This window comes from Colossoma macropomum, unplaced genomic scaffold (genome assembly GCF_904425465.1).
Source record: "Colossoma macropomum unplaced genomic scaffold, Colossoma_macropomum, whole genome shotgun sequence".
Lineage (NCBI taxonomy): Eukaryota > Metazoa > Chordata > Actinopteri > Characiformes > Serrasalmidae > Colossoma > Colossoma macropomum.
In genome coordinates, this window is record NW_023494807.1 from 14,933,946 (window position 1) to 14,949,214 (window position 15,269).

Below are 15,269 nucleotides of genomic sequence, written 5' to 3' on the forward strand. Positions count from 1 at the left end.
AAGGAAACAGTTGCTTCTCGTGGTCGTGGTGTTAGATGTGGGACATATGGGCAAACGTAAAGACCTAAGAAAGTTTGACAAGTACCAAATCACTATAACCAGAGGACTAGGTCAGAGCATCTTTGAAACAGCAAAGCTTGTATGGTACTCCCATTCGGCAGCAGTGAGTACCTACCAAAAGTCATCCAAGGAGGGACAAACCAAGATCTGGTGACAGGACAATGGGCGCTGAAGGCTCATTAATGTGTGAGGGCAACAAAGGCTATCCCGTCTTGTCTGAACTGACAGTTAGGCTACTGTGGCACAAGTCACATTTTTAATGATTGCTATGGGAAGAATATGTCACAACACGGTCCATCGCAGCCTGATAAGTATAGGGCTGGGTAGCTGCAGACTAGTCAGAGTGCTCTGTCCACTAACTTAAGCACTTACAATAAGCACACGAGTGTCAATGGACCTTGAAGAACGTTGTCTGGTCTGATGAGTCCCACTTTCTTTAACCTCACGTGCACAGCCAGGTATGCAGACAGCTGAGCATGTGTGTGCCATTTACCAGGGATATTGATGCACGGTGGGAAGAAGACAAGTCCACGGAGAGAGTGTCATGCTGGGGGCAATGTTCTGCTGGAAAACCCTGGGTCCTGGCATGTGGATGTCAGTTTGACATCTGTGACATATGCCACTTACCTGAACACTGTTGTGGACCAGGTCCACCCCTTCATGGCAATGACACTCCCCAGTTACAGTGGCCTCTTTCAGCAGGATGTGCCCTGCCACACTGCACACATTGTTTGGGAATGGTTTGAGAAACATGATGAAAAGTTTAAGGTGTTGCCCTGGCCCTCAAATTCCCCTGATCTCAATCTGTTCAAGCACCTGTAGGATGTGCAGGAACAAGTCCAATCCAGAACCACCTCACAACTTACTGGACTTAAGGCATCTGCTGCTAATATCTTGGTGTCATATGCCACAGGGCACCATCAGAGGTCTTGTAGAGTCTATGCCTCAGTGAGCTGAAGCTATTTTGGTGGCACGTGAAGGACCAACAGCTATTAGGCATGATCACACCATGATCAGATGTTCAGATGTGGAACACATTCTGGATCTCCACATGTCCAAGAAGTCTTGTCTAGACATTCAGATTCAAAAGTGGTCATAGTTTGATGTGCAGATATTGAAGCTGTTCTGCATATCTGACATCGCACATAAGTAGCACAGAATTGTCTACCTGAAGAGAGACAGACCAAATTGCTTTCACTGACTTTGCTCGTTTTCTAGGGAGTTCCTTGTTCAGAAGCCATCTAAGTAAAAGCTTGAGGAGAAATAAGAAGCTTGTTTTCTGCATGTTTTGATATAATCAGGAGGTCATTTTGAAGAAAGGCAAGTGTGGCTTAAGACTGTAAGATTAAACTCGATTGCATGAGTCTCATGCTCAATGCATCAGAATTGACAGTGCTGTTTTAATTACTCTTTCACAACTCAGATCTGAATGAAGTAATGTATGTATTTTAGAAGCCGAATAACCGTAATAGGCAGAAATCTGTGCATATGTGAGGTAATGGAATGGTCTGCCTTGGGTGAAAGACGTTCTAGCAAGCCAAAGCACCATATATAGACACTTTGTAGCATAAACAATAATCACGTAAGATTGACATCAGCAAAATGTATTAAAGTTAGCTGTATAGGCTAACTGTTTGTAGCACGTTGTAGCAAAAGATGTCACTAACTGCTGCATAATGCTTACCCAAAGTTTGGAATTTTAGCTTGTAATGACAATGTCATTGGGGTGGGAAACAACCATTATGCAGCCCTCAAGTCAAGTCAAAGTTTATTTATATAGCGCTTTTTACAACAGGCATCACAAAGCAGTTTTAAAGAAAAATCTGGGTCCGAGCCCCCATGAGCGTTGCCAGTGGCGACAGTAGCAAGGAAAAACTCCCTAAGAGCAAGAGGAAGAAACCTTGAGAGGAACCAAGACTCAAAATGGGAACCCATCCTCCTCTGGTCGACACTAGATAGCAAACAGCATTAATGTAAAATATTAATATACAGAAACGGGGAAAAACAGGTGAAGCAATGGTTATAATTAGATAGTTTTAGTTTATGCTGCAGCAGTAGCAGCATCATCAGAAAGGTCAGTTCATGCAGGTGAGGTTTGCACAGTGTTGTACAGTGAGAAGCTCAATGGTGGTCAAACCGGTCTAGTACGCTGGTGAGCAGTGGGCACCCAATCATGGCAGGAGAAGCAACAGCATCAGACCACACAGGATGGGCAGCTGTTCAACTCGGCAAAGAAAACACATTGAGAGTTAGTTCTGAAAAGACTGACTGATTACAGTTTACAGTGTTAACAGAGTGCAGCAGAGACTCCGGCTCCTAGATATTACAGCCTAACCAAAAGGGAGAAACCAGAAAGGTAACAGAGACATGAGGGCTCCCTGAGATGTCAGTGTCCCTCCGCTCCACCGTCAGCAAACCTGAGTGAACACGTGAAACCAGCAGGACGACAGCACCAACACTCCCAGTTTACCATAATACTGTCTATGAACCCCCAGATCTGCACCTTTTATCTAACAGGAAAAACTAATTACCAAAGACTTGACTAACCAAGTAGATTTTTAGCCTCAACTTAAAGACTGAGGCTGTGTCTGAGTCCCAAACACTGACTGTAAGACTATTCCAAAGTTTTGGCTTTGTATGAGAAGCCTCTCCCCCCTGATGTAACTTTATTAATCCTAGGTACTAATAGTAAGCCAGCACCTTGATCTAAGTAGGCGTGATGGTTCACAATAAGAGAGAAGTTCACTCAGATACTGAGGGGCGAGTCCATTTAGAGCTTTATAGGTCAGTAAAAGAATTTTGTAATGCAAAATTTAACAGGCTACCAGTGTAGGGTTGATAAAACTGGGCTGATATGGTCAAACGTTCTGGTTGTTGTGAGACTTGAGTTTACTATTGACCGAATAGGCTTGGTTGTTTCTGGCAAAATTTCTTTGAGTAAACTTGTAGGAATTGGATCTAATATGCAAGTAGAAGATTTTGAGGAGGAAATCATTTCAACTACCTCAGTCTGTTGAAGTAAGGTAAACAATTCCAGCCTCTCTGCAGTAGTTACAATATTCTCAAGATCTGGATTGGCAGCAGGTTTGTAGAGTTTAATTGTGCATTCTGAAATTTTTGCCTGATTTGTTCAATTTTATTATTGTAGAAATTCATAAAATCACCGCTGCTGTAGGCTGATGGCATCTGGAGTTCAACTGTTTGGTACTTAGTTGATTTAGAAATTGTGCTAAATAATAATCTAGGATTATTCTTATTGTTTTCTATGAGAGAGGAGAGATAGGTTGAGCGTGCTGCAGTAAGTGCTGTTCTATAGTCTATAAGGTTCTCTCTCCAGGTGGACTGGAATACTTCTAGTTTAGTCAGGTGCCATTTTCACTCTAGTTGTCTGACAGTCTGTTTTAAAGCTCGAGTATGATCTTTGTACCACAGGGCGAGCTTTTTCCGCCCTCTAAAATTGTCATGTAATTTGCACCAGTGCAGAAGCAGGAAGTGCATGGTAACCACTAAGACAGAAAAAAGAACCGAGAAGGTAAAGAATATAAAAGCAGCATCAGTTCAACAGAGAAGACCGTCTACACACCAGAGTCTGAATAATGGCACAGTGTCTTTCTTCTTGCTACTTAATAGTCCTTCTCCTGATGGTTGTCACAACAGAATGAACAGGTGAACCTGATATTTGTAATATGTTCTATCGTCGCAACGGAAGTCGCAATAGAAGTCACAATGGCCCATTTGTATGGAAACCATTTTTGGGTCACAAACTCAATTCTGGGCTTTCTGGGGTCTTGTTTTTTGATCAAATAAAGTTTTATGCATGCTATAGGGGAGTAAACAACTAAAGTGTTACTCTCCCTTATTTAGTTGTTGTGAACTTTAAAACAAAAATATATTTAAGTATGATACAGAACCAATATCCATATTTGTTTGTAACAAATAATAGTGGTGTTTTACTCACAAAATTTGTTTAGTTACAACCAACCCCACTGCTTGTGGGTTGTAACAGTGAATAGGGTAGACTGTGACAGAACTAAAAAACAGCAATATTCTGAAAGAATGTATTGAGGTATATTTGTTAAATACATTTGTAAAAAGGATGTAAAAAAATCATTGGTTTTATGTGAAATGCGTCCTTCTAAAGGGAAACTTGACAACAGTGATCAAATTGAAGAAGAAATTGTTTAAAATCTCTGACAAAAAGTCATTACGCAAAATGGTTACAAATACATTGCCTTATGTACAAGCTGTCAGCTTCTTTCTATAAGTAACTCTTTCTGCTGAACATCTTTAACGCACAAATTTATCCAATCATGATTTCAGCTCATATACCTGTGCCCATTAGCTTACAATCCACTTTAAGAAATCACCTACCAATATTTTTTTTAAGATATGTTTTAATACATAATTTCTTAAAGAGTAAAATTTCCATCAGTTTTTAGGTGAGAGTAGAAAACCTTCAATGCACTAATTGATTCTTTATCGGTCTCTTCCACTTTATTTTGGGAAACAGCCAAAACAGTATTGCAAGGTCAGATTAGGTCATATTCATCATATTAAAAAAGGCCAGGAAATTAAAACATTTCTTGAATGAAAACTCAAACAAATAAATAAAATTTATATTGATTAAGCTGAACAACATTACCACTGCAAATAAAAGAGAAAGTTACACTCAAATAATGTTCAAAATACAATGATGTATCAGGTAAATATCTTGCAAATCAGCTTAAACAAGAAAAAGAGAAATCTATTATTTCCATAATTGAAATAATAAAGAAAAGATCACAAGTGATCCACAAGAAATTAATCTAGCATTCTGTACATTTTATACAAGTCTAACCAAAAACCAACCATATCACACAAAACACACCTATAACAGACTATAATATGTTCATAACTATATGACAAAAAATAAAAAGTTGACAAAATGACTGGAATAATGTAAAATGAAGGTTCTATATTCTAAAGTTCTGTTCATGATTAGCCCAAGTTAAGATGAATATAAATGCTCTGATCAGGGCTCACGTTGACTCAGTATAACACAGTAGCTCTTGAAAGCCCTCTCTATCTACCACATCCCTCTCTATAATTTTGCACACACTCATCACACCGCCTCACATCACACTTTTATTGTTATTTTAGCTGCCTACCACATCATACTGCAGTTCAATTTAAGTGATTAAATGATCGCAAAGTGCAGCTTTAATCTCAGGGTAATTGCATCCAAATTGGGTGAACAGCGTAGGAATTACAACTATTTTGCCCCTGGTTTTAGGGGCTCAAGAGTGAATAGACAAACTAACAATTATGAATTGTCATTTTTAATACTTTGAATGTACATACACTCAAAATTAAAGTCTGAGCTCAAATTCATTATTTAATTTCAACTCCAATATGCTGTCGTAGACAACTAAAATAACGCGGTCTCAGTTCGGTTCGTTTGTAATTGTTTTGTCGTCCAGTTGATTGGTGCATTGTGAAAACAAAACGGCTCCAGTCCACTTGTGTTTTATGGTAAAAAGACCTCGAGGCTTACAGTATGCACACAGGCACAGTCTTCCAGCACTTCTGCAGACAAAAACAGACCACCAAGGATCACTTATAAGCAGAGGTGACAGAAGTACACAAATCCCTTACTTAAGTACTGGTAATCTAGTGAATAAAATACTCAAGTATGACAGATTTTTTTACTCAAGTAGAAGTATAAAAGTACATGCTTCTTTAAAAATAGTTAAAGGTACACATCCGTCAAACCGAGCGTTTATACTAGAACTGCAGGCATTATTTTCAGAAATCCACTCATCTAGAGCACCCAAACACATTTATATGTTTAACTTCCTTTTCAAGAATGGACATTGTTGGAATCTCAACTAAGAAAAAAAAATGTAGATTTTTATTTTAGCAGTCAAAATCAAACAACAGATAAAATAATCCCTTTAAGTAAATACGAACCTGTTTCTCCAAATGTCTTCTCTCTCCTCCTTTGTGTTAGTTTATCAGTTTTTTAGTTTAGTGTATCAGTTAAAATTGATTCCCATCTGAGCTGCAGTCCTACAAAGGTGTTGACCATCTGTAAAAAGAGGTAATTTTTGGAGTTATTTTGCTCAAATTGCACAGTCCATTAGGGGCCCATAATAACACGATAAGCAAGGGTTTATTTGTACATATATAAGCAAGACAGGACATTATTCTATTATTATAGAAATGATATTATTTAAGTATGTATTAGACATTCTGGTGTGTGTATTTTGTGTAAAGTCCAGCGCATATGTGGGATGCACTTTGTTACTACAAAATCTAACTCCTCATAGAGGCTCTCTCATCACAAGGCCTTAAATTTCCTATGAAACCACATGTACTTCCTGCTCGGAAGAAGTAGACCAGAGGCTTTTTGCAATGCAATAGTAAGGGCATTTACATGACAAGTGAGTATTTTACTGTAACAACTGCTTTCCCTCTCTGTCTGTTTTTCTCTCTTCAGATCTATTTGCTGTGGGCTCACTCCAAAGACTAAATTCACAATAATCACAGCTGATTTCTGATATTTTAAGTAAACATGCATGTTTTTTTTTCTGTGGTCTCAGAGTCAGCTCAGTCATGACATTATTTTCACTAGGTCTTGCCTTGTCAAGTAAAAGGCCTCCTTTATTTCTATTTTTTGTTTTTCTTTTTTTCCTACAAGAGCACAGCTATGTAAAGTGAAGAGCATTTAAACCAGAAGCAGTATGTAAATGGCCCTTTACATTGGCCGCACACACAGTTACACACACAATAAAGCTTACACAAAATACACTCAAACACATCAACATTTGCATTCATGGCAATTAGCAGGCACTCTTATGTGGAGACTGAGGAAAAAAGACCTCAAAGAAGGTGACAAAATCGTCAGAGGTAAGAGAAGTGGGTGAGGGGGAGGATTGAGGAGAGAAAAGAAAATGCAGAGGAGACTGTGTGGATCAGATGCTGATGTTTTCAGTTTTCCTCTGTAGAAAGATGAATATAGAACAGTTACATCCAGTGAGAGATTTGCAAGGAGAGACTGGTAAGAGTGAAGATCTGAGTCACCATTTTATGTCCAGTGATACCATGCAGCAGGCTAGCCAAAGTTTAAGTTACCTTATTAGCTTAATGCAAAGAATGAGTTTTTTGAAGTATTAAATATACAAAGTTTTGAAAATATACTACTCTAACAAACATCTTCTCATCTCTATGCCCCATGTAACACCAATACAATGAAACTGAATAAAACAGTACTTTCTTTGTATGCTCTGCAAGTTTAGAATAAAATTTGTGCTCAGATTGGCTAACAGGAAAAACGCATTAAGCATTCAATGACTGTTTTATTTTAGACAGCCTTATGTTAAAATCAAGCAGAAGAGACAGAAAATTTGCTTTAAAGAGACAGATTAATAGGCTAATAGTATCTATAATATATGAACTGCAAATGTACTACATATGAATTTCAATTTTTGCTCCTGTGTTAGTTGAAATTCCAGTGGCATTGACCTTCTATAAAACATACTATAGTCATAACCCCAGGTTATATTAATCCTGTATAAACTGTCATGTCAGCAAACCCTCCATCATATCGTGGAAAAGTATCTGTGTTTTTCTTAAGTTTGGAGGTACCTGAAGAAGCATTTACTTGTATTCAGTTTAGCGCAAACCAAGCCTATTTGTTTTGCGTTACATCAAGTGCAAGACAAATGACAATGAAGTCTGAAGACCAAAAGCTGCTTGCGTATGAGAAATTGTATATACAGTCAATTGCTTGAGAAGCTTGAGTATTCAGGCAACATATTTTATTAAATATGATGCAGTTTCATAGTGGCTCTTAGGAATATTTTTACTGTAAAGCCTGTTATATTGTTATTGACTTAAATGGTATGTGTGTATAATGTGATACCAAATACCCTACCTAACTATGGTTCCCATACAAGAAGTATGATAGTACCATAATCAGTACTCAGTCACACACTACATATGATATTCTAAATACTCGAATACACATAGTTAAAGCTCAATGATAGCTTTAAACAGGCTGAGCAGAAAACACAAATGTAGCATATGTATGCACCAAATGTTTACTTATGATTAAAGAAAAAACGTTCTGTTGGGTAACATTACTGTTTAGGCAGTGTGATGGGGTCAGTATGTGCGCCCCACCACCAGGTCTGTGAAAGGACACTGGTGCATGAAAAGGGACAATGACTGTTGGGGTTAAAACCTAGGTGAGATTAAAATGTGCACAGAAGAAATACTTACCTTGTTCTCATTCTGTCCTGATACTCAGGGGAGTGTGAGTGCCTTCCGGGGCTTCCCCAATACTGGCCGGTAGAGCCTATGGCTGTGTGTAGAAGGGGTTGAGGTGGGATTTGGGAACCTGTAGGGAAAGACAGAAAAGAGTTAACATGGTGAACTAATATGAATGAATGTACTTACCATAAAATGAAGCTTCTTGTTATGTGTTTTGTGTGTTTATTGTGCTGAATTAGAGTTTTGTTATTGTTTGTTTCGTGTAACCCCTCACTAGCCCGGGATTCAGTCAAGAGAGAAAGGAGGGAATGTAGGATATGTCCTTGTGGCCTCCGGCACAAACTGGTTGATGTTTAGCCAGAAATGTCTATATGGGACTGTGTGAGTGACTAGAAGTAGTCTGCTGTGTCCTAGTCATACTAGTTGCATTGCACTAGTTGCAACCCATTTGTTTCATGTTTTTATCCAGTCTTTTCTTTCACTTTTCGCTTGTGTGCAAAATACAATATCACGTGTATGCCAAGTCGAACTCTGGAGTTCAGCCTGATCTTTTCGAGGGGAACCCTGTCTCTAAACCATCACGCTACATGCTAAACAATGCAGCCTTGCAATCTCTACACCCCAACATCCTCACAGGCAGTAAAGTCAGTTGTAAAAACTAAGGCTATTTTTGTATGCAAACGCTGAACGTACCAATGTTATTGAAATCTGTTAGACAGAGGCTGAAAATCAACAATGGTGATCATCTCAGTCGGTGCTGGATTAATCTGATAATTACTAACAGAGGGAACAGCCTAAAGCAATAGCTGACTAGCTGTACGTCAGAATGGTCATCAAAGTACAGGTGGCAAATGGGTTTTATTATTTATAAATTTTTCTGACTTACTTATTGCTCTATTGCTAAGTACACTTTGTCTTTCCCTTTCAGCTCCACCCTTCTCTCCTCTTCGTTTCCATTTTGCGAAGCTGGGAATACTACTCACAGTAGGTTAACTAACAAAGCCAGCTCACCAGCTAGTACTGCTGCATGTCTGAGAACTAATATCATTTTTATGCACATACTGTTTATTACAATTTAAAATGTCTTTAAAAACTTTGTTTTAGACCAATCAAGCTCATTTTGGCATCTGGCCTATCCTTCTGGGTGTCACATAAGAGTGGAGATTGGAGGTAAACGCAGTTAAACCACTTAAAGTTTAATAGGTCCAGACAAAAGTCAAACAAACACAGTCCAAAATCAAGAACCACAGACAGGCCACACACACTGTGTGGGGTACACAGACAACAGTCAAATAAATCCAGAGAGGCAAATAAAATATGCAGAATACAGGCTTAGTACTCAAGTAAGTAAAAAGAGACTTTGCAAAATGTGGCTGAAACTGGGAAGGTATGTAAAGGGAGACTAATTGCTGACAGGTGTGGGATTAGGGCAGATTGATTAGATGGTGATGCCACACACTGGAAAGCAATTGAGGGAGAAAGCAGATATGTTACAATACCTCCCCTCTGAAGAATGGCTCCAGCCACAAGGCACCGTCGGGGGACGATCCCCTAGAACACGGTGCGGTATGGTCCAGGTGACGGATGTGAAACTCACTCACAAGCTCAGGATCCAGGAGGTCCTGGGCTGGCACCCCACGCCGGTCTTCAGGGCCGTACCCCTCTCATTCTACAAGGTACAGGGGGCAACCCCAATGTCTGGAGTCAAAGAAAAATAAGCAGATTCCCCTCAACCTCAAGCAGAGGAGAGGGAACATCAAGGGGGCCGCCTCTGCCAAGGGACCAGGGATCACCAACCTGTGCAGCAAACTAGAGTTTGTAAGTTACAGGGTCAATTTGTTGAATTACCTTGAAGGGTCCATCATATTTTGGGCTAACCTTACAGCAGAGAAGTTGAGGATGAAGGTCCATCGTTGATACCACACTGGAGATCGAGACTGGCTGTGTAGGATCCTCACTATGATGACGATATGCCTGAACTTTGTGACATTCTTGAGCCTGATCAATGCACGCATGAGCCACCTTCCATACTCTTAATGCCTGGGAAAATCACTCCTCCACAGCAGGAGCTTCCTCCTGATCTGCATTACGTGGATACAAAGGGTGCTGAAATCAATAACATATGATGTGTGATGTCAGTTAGACCTGACATATCATCAAGCACTTTCAATACACCTGGCCTCCATGTAAATAGTCAAAAACCTGTAAGAATATGAACATATCACAATTGATTATTATATTGTTAGAATGTAAACTTACCTGTAGTGAGTCCAGGTGAACCCAGTTTCCTGAGGTCCTTGAGGATCCACCATGGCCCATGGTAAGGTGAGCACCTGTAAAAGAGAGAAATTTGGTTAGGAGCATGTTATTGATAAATTGTGTTTATAAAACGTACCTATATATGTGTATGAGGTGATACCCAGAGGTTAGGCTAATGGTCACATCAAGTTTTTCCATTATTGCCCTCCACACTCTGGATGTAAACTGAGCCCCCCTATCTGTCACAATATCCTCAGGAATAACATAATGACAAAACACTTGACTAAAGGGAGTCTCTACTGCTTGGAAGGCATTAGGAAGGTCAGCAAAGGGCAGTAATTGATAGGCTTTTGAAAGTGTATCCACCACTACTAGAAGGGTGTCATATCCCTCAGGATTAGGTAGATCAGTGATAAAGTCAATGGATAGGTGAGACCATGAGGTCATGAAGGGGTTGGCAGAGGAAGTAGGTTACCTGCGGGAGCATGCCTAGGGCTCTTGGAAGTGGCACACACAGTACAGGAGTGTGCATAGCGTGGCACGTCTTGATTAATAGTGGACCACCAATATTTCTCTGTAAGGAACTGAGCACTGCAAATAATGCCTGGATCCCTCCAACAAAAGCTTGTGTTGCAGTGCCTGTTGCACATATGTGCTATGAGAGGGGGAGTTTACCGTCCTCCTGAGCCCTGTTTATGGCCTCGTCAATCTCCCAAAGATAGGAGCTACAGGCACACACTGTGAAAGAATGGTTTCAGGTTTGTTATGTTGTTTTCATTTTCATCCTTATATAGCCAGAAAAAAGCATTCACTTTAGTTTTCTTTGACCCTGGACAATAGGAAATGTGGCGGGGAGTTTAAAAGGTGATGAAATCACAGGATCGACGCGCTCTCCACTCTTGTTGGCTCGCCAGCGGTTGTGAGCCGCCGTGGCTCATGACTAATTTACATGTGTTCCTTGAATCGGCGCGGAGAGGCTGTGGGGCCCAGTGGGCGATATTATTGTGCCTCTGCACCGAGCTGTACAGGTAGCACTCATAAGTGATGCTTTACAGCAGAAAAAATACTGCGGGGCGTCCCCGCTAAGTGGTGGTGGGTCCCACACGCTCTCCCTGAGCAGTTGCTCTCTTAAGAGAAGAAGTGGTGGGCGGTCCTTGATGGCGATCGAACCAATGGGACGAAAGAGGGCGTGGGAAGATGCGCTTCCTGTGAAGGAATCGCTTCAGGTGCGTGACGTACTTAGCTTGCGCCTCTTTGTTGATTTCCTGTTCTGTTTTTTTTGTGCAAGGTTTTTATTCATTTATTTTTTCTGTGTTTTTATGCATGCCATGAATGCAGAGGTTGAGAGACTGGACAAGAAGAGACTGTCCAAATTCTGTCCTCCACATTGGCCACCCGTCATGACAGGGAGAGGAGGAAGAGGTTTAGGAGGGAGCTTGAGAGGCCCTGAACAGCTCAGGCTCTCACTCCAGACCTCCCATCCAGGGCCAAGCAGAGCAAGCCCCACTCTCAGACCACACACTCCTCACTATTGCAAGGCCCTTCCAAGCCACTGGTGCTCAAAGATCTACCCAGACCAGGTTGTGTATTTTGACAGACCTTTTTATCAGTTATATTCATTTTGTTTTTGCTTCATTGCTTGTGGAATATTTTGTGAGATTCTATTATGTTTGAGTAGGTTTATCTCCATCAGTCTCCTTGGCAGTGTTGCCAACACCATCATCGGTGGCTGCCATGGAGAGGGTTCCAAAAGCTACAGCGTGGCAGAGGAAGAAGAGAATGGATGTGGGCAAGAAGATGTAGGAGAAGGGTGGCACAGTTCATTGCCGCCGGGACCCAACGGCATACCCCCTGCAAATTCTGTAGCCAGGCTTTGCACTAAGGCAGCAGGCCGGAGTGCCTCAGACGAGCTGGCGGAGCAGAAAAGGGTGGCTGGACAGGATCAACCGAGAACCGTCCCAAAAACAACTGCCTGGAGAATGAAGAAAGGTTTGCAGAAGGAAGAGGGAGACAAGAAGTTGGCTATTCCTGTAAAGTACAGGAAAAGGGCCCTCTATGCCACAGGTCACCTTTGTGGCCAGCCACGGCAAAAGGCTTATGGTCACAGCCGTTATAAAGGGGTCCCATTCTGCTCAGGCCAGGAGGAAAAACTGTTAAACTGTGAGCATTGTGCTGTGGATCAGGGAAAACCAGCCAAAAGTGAGAGTGGGAGGAAAAGATCTGCATAGCCTCAATAACCCTAAAATCTGTGAAAGGTTTATATGTGAAAATATATAAAAACTATGTATGTTTATTTGTTCATTTTTTACCTCCCTATTTTATACAACAAAGTTTTCCTTTCACAATTACTACTTTCTGCAATTTGTTTTACTTAATATTTTTTATTCACCATATTCTGTTTTATTTTTATAGTCAGCTTTTTTTGTTTTTATAATCTGTGCTTTATTAACATTTCACTACAGTAATGACTACAATACAGTATTTGGGCTAAACTTTAAATTAAATAATTAGAGAAATATACATCTTTAAATAACAATTATTTGTAGGGCACATACAAGCAATTAATTAATGAACTAGAACAAATACAAAATAATACAAAGTATTCATTTATTCACAAAGTATATGCAACTATCACATGTTGTAGAAATAATATAAACTAATTTATTTACAAAGTATATGCAACTCAAACTTCACAGGAGACAGGAAATGTCCATTCAGCAAGAAATTTTAACACAATGTAAGGGACAGCTGGCATTTTCAAATCGTGGAAAAAGACAAATATGGAAATACAAGGATTTGTTTCAGAAGCATCAAAATGTCAGTAGTTGTAGAAAAGTAGTCTTTTTGCATGTGTCCATGAAAATGGCCATCCTTACACAATTATACAATGCTTATTTTACAATAGTGGGTTCATAAATAATAAATGACCATTAAATGATAATAGAATTTGAAATAGTAAAGGTTCTTACATTAAAATTACAAGTGCTTATTATATAAGTAGATAGTAGTAGCTTAATAGATAACCATTTGAAATTGTATTGATACTTATACTATAAGCACTGCAAATTTAAACTGTTAAATTAGTAGTGCTTATTAGATGAGTGGTATAATTTCCAAAAAAAAAGGCAGCTAAATTCTACCCTTCATGCTTTGCCTTCTGTCGTCTCCATAATGGACAGGGAGAGAAGGAAAAATCTAGAAGAGAGCCTGAGTGGGTCAAATGCTGTTCAGGCCTCTGCTCTAGAACTTCAAAAGGAGCACCAGGAGGAGCAGGTCCCATGCTCATTCAGGTGGCATGAAGACAGAAGACGAGGACAGCAGAGAATCTCAACTCTGCCCTCCCCACTGGCCGCCTATCATGTCTGCAATAGAGAGGGCAAGAAGAAAATGGTTTCAGAGAGAGCTTGAGCAGACCCAAACTGCTCAGGCCAAGAGAAGGAGGTGGGGGGATCTAAACCAGGTAGTTTATTTTAGCAGACTCTAATTACTATCACCTTGTTCCACTTTGCATATTGTTATTGCTTGTGGGATGTTTAATGAGATTAAATTATGTGCTTTGGTTTACCTCAGCACAGGTGAGCAGAGCTGCAGAGGGGAGGAGGAAGAAGAGTCTGGAATAGGACAAGAAGATCCTGAAGGAAGGTGGGATGGTCTGTCACCAGCAGGACCCAGCTGGGGCTCCCCTGCAACCTTTGTGGCCAGGAAAAGAAGCTGCAATTTGGCCATGTCACATACAAGGGCAAAAGATTTTGATCTAATGCATCTGGCCAGAGTGCCACTGAGTGGCTGGCAGAGCAAAAGAGGACAGTTGGGAGAAAGATGGGGGAAAAAAAACAGCCTGGAATGTCAAGAAAAGAAGGAAGGCAGAAGGAAGGCTGAGGAGCTGAGAATCAACATGGAGGACAGAAGGGCACAGTCTCTACAAAGGAGACCCAGTCTGATCAGCCTACAAAGGCAAGTCAGTAGAACTGTGGCTTGCTAAGTAACGCACTGCAGATTGAGAGGGCAGACCTGTGCAAAGCCATAGTGGGGAGGAAAAAAGACTAAAGAGAGAGGGGAAAAAAAAATAATAATCAGCCTGAATGGGTGGCACCTGATGCAGAGGTTTGCACTGGGTGTCACCACTGACAGCCACTAGATTTATGGCCTTGTCATGATGAAGCTCTCTGCCTCCATTTTGAGTGGGATGCATTGTGCCTCAGCTCAGTGCTGAAGAGGACCAGTTGTTTCAGTAAGCCCTGCCGCTCTCCCCTTCTGATTGAAGTAGTTCCGCCAGCAGCCAAAGAATTATTTCACAACGATCTCGCCTAACTGATTGCTGTACTGCTCACTCCTAACAGTAACATTTTATTTTTATTTGAGAGTTTTATAGAATGGATTCAAGGCCAGCAGTCCATCACAAGGTGAATGGAGAACTCACCTTGTGAGCCTCACCTGCAGCACTGGCTGTGGTGAGGGAGTACTTGACATGGGCTATGCTGTCATGGTCCTGGCTGGGCAGCAGGCAGAGTTGGGGTCCAGTGACCTAAGGAGTCACTGCTCTTATGAGTAATAAGGATACACTCCTCAGGTATGCCAGCTCCTTTCCTGAGATTGTCAAAGCTGTAAGGCAGTGGCGCACCCAAGCGGATGACTGTTTGGTGGGCTTTGGTGCACAATATATGTGCATGTACAAGGAGCTTAGAGTTTGTAGACAG

General features: G+C 40.8%; 1 long non-coding RNA gene across 1 annotated transcript; it reads right to left on the reverse strand.

Annotated features, from left to right (window-relative positions):
* Positions 1 to 5,447: 5,447 nt before the first annotated feature.
* On the reverse strand, positions 5,448 to 8,867 carry LOC118797334. The gene is made up of 3 exons (XR_005005932.1): positions 8,323 to 8,867; positions 6,010 to 6,127; positions 5,448 to 5,625 (listed from the first exon to the last, which is right to left on the reverse strand). It is a non-coding gene; the product is annotated as an uncharacterized LOC118797334 (long non-coding RNA).
* Between the last annotated feature and the right edge of the window lie 6,402 nt (positions 8,868 to 15,269).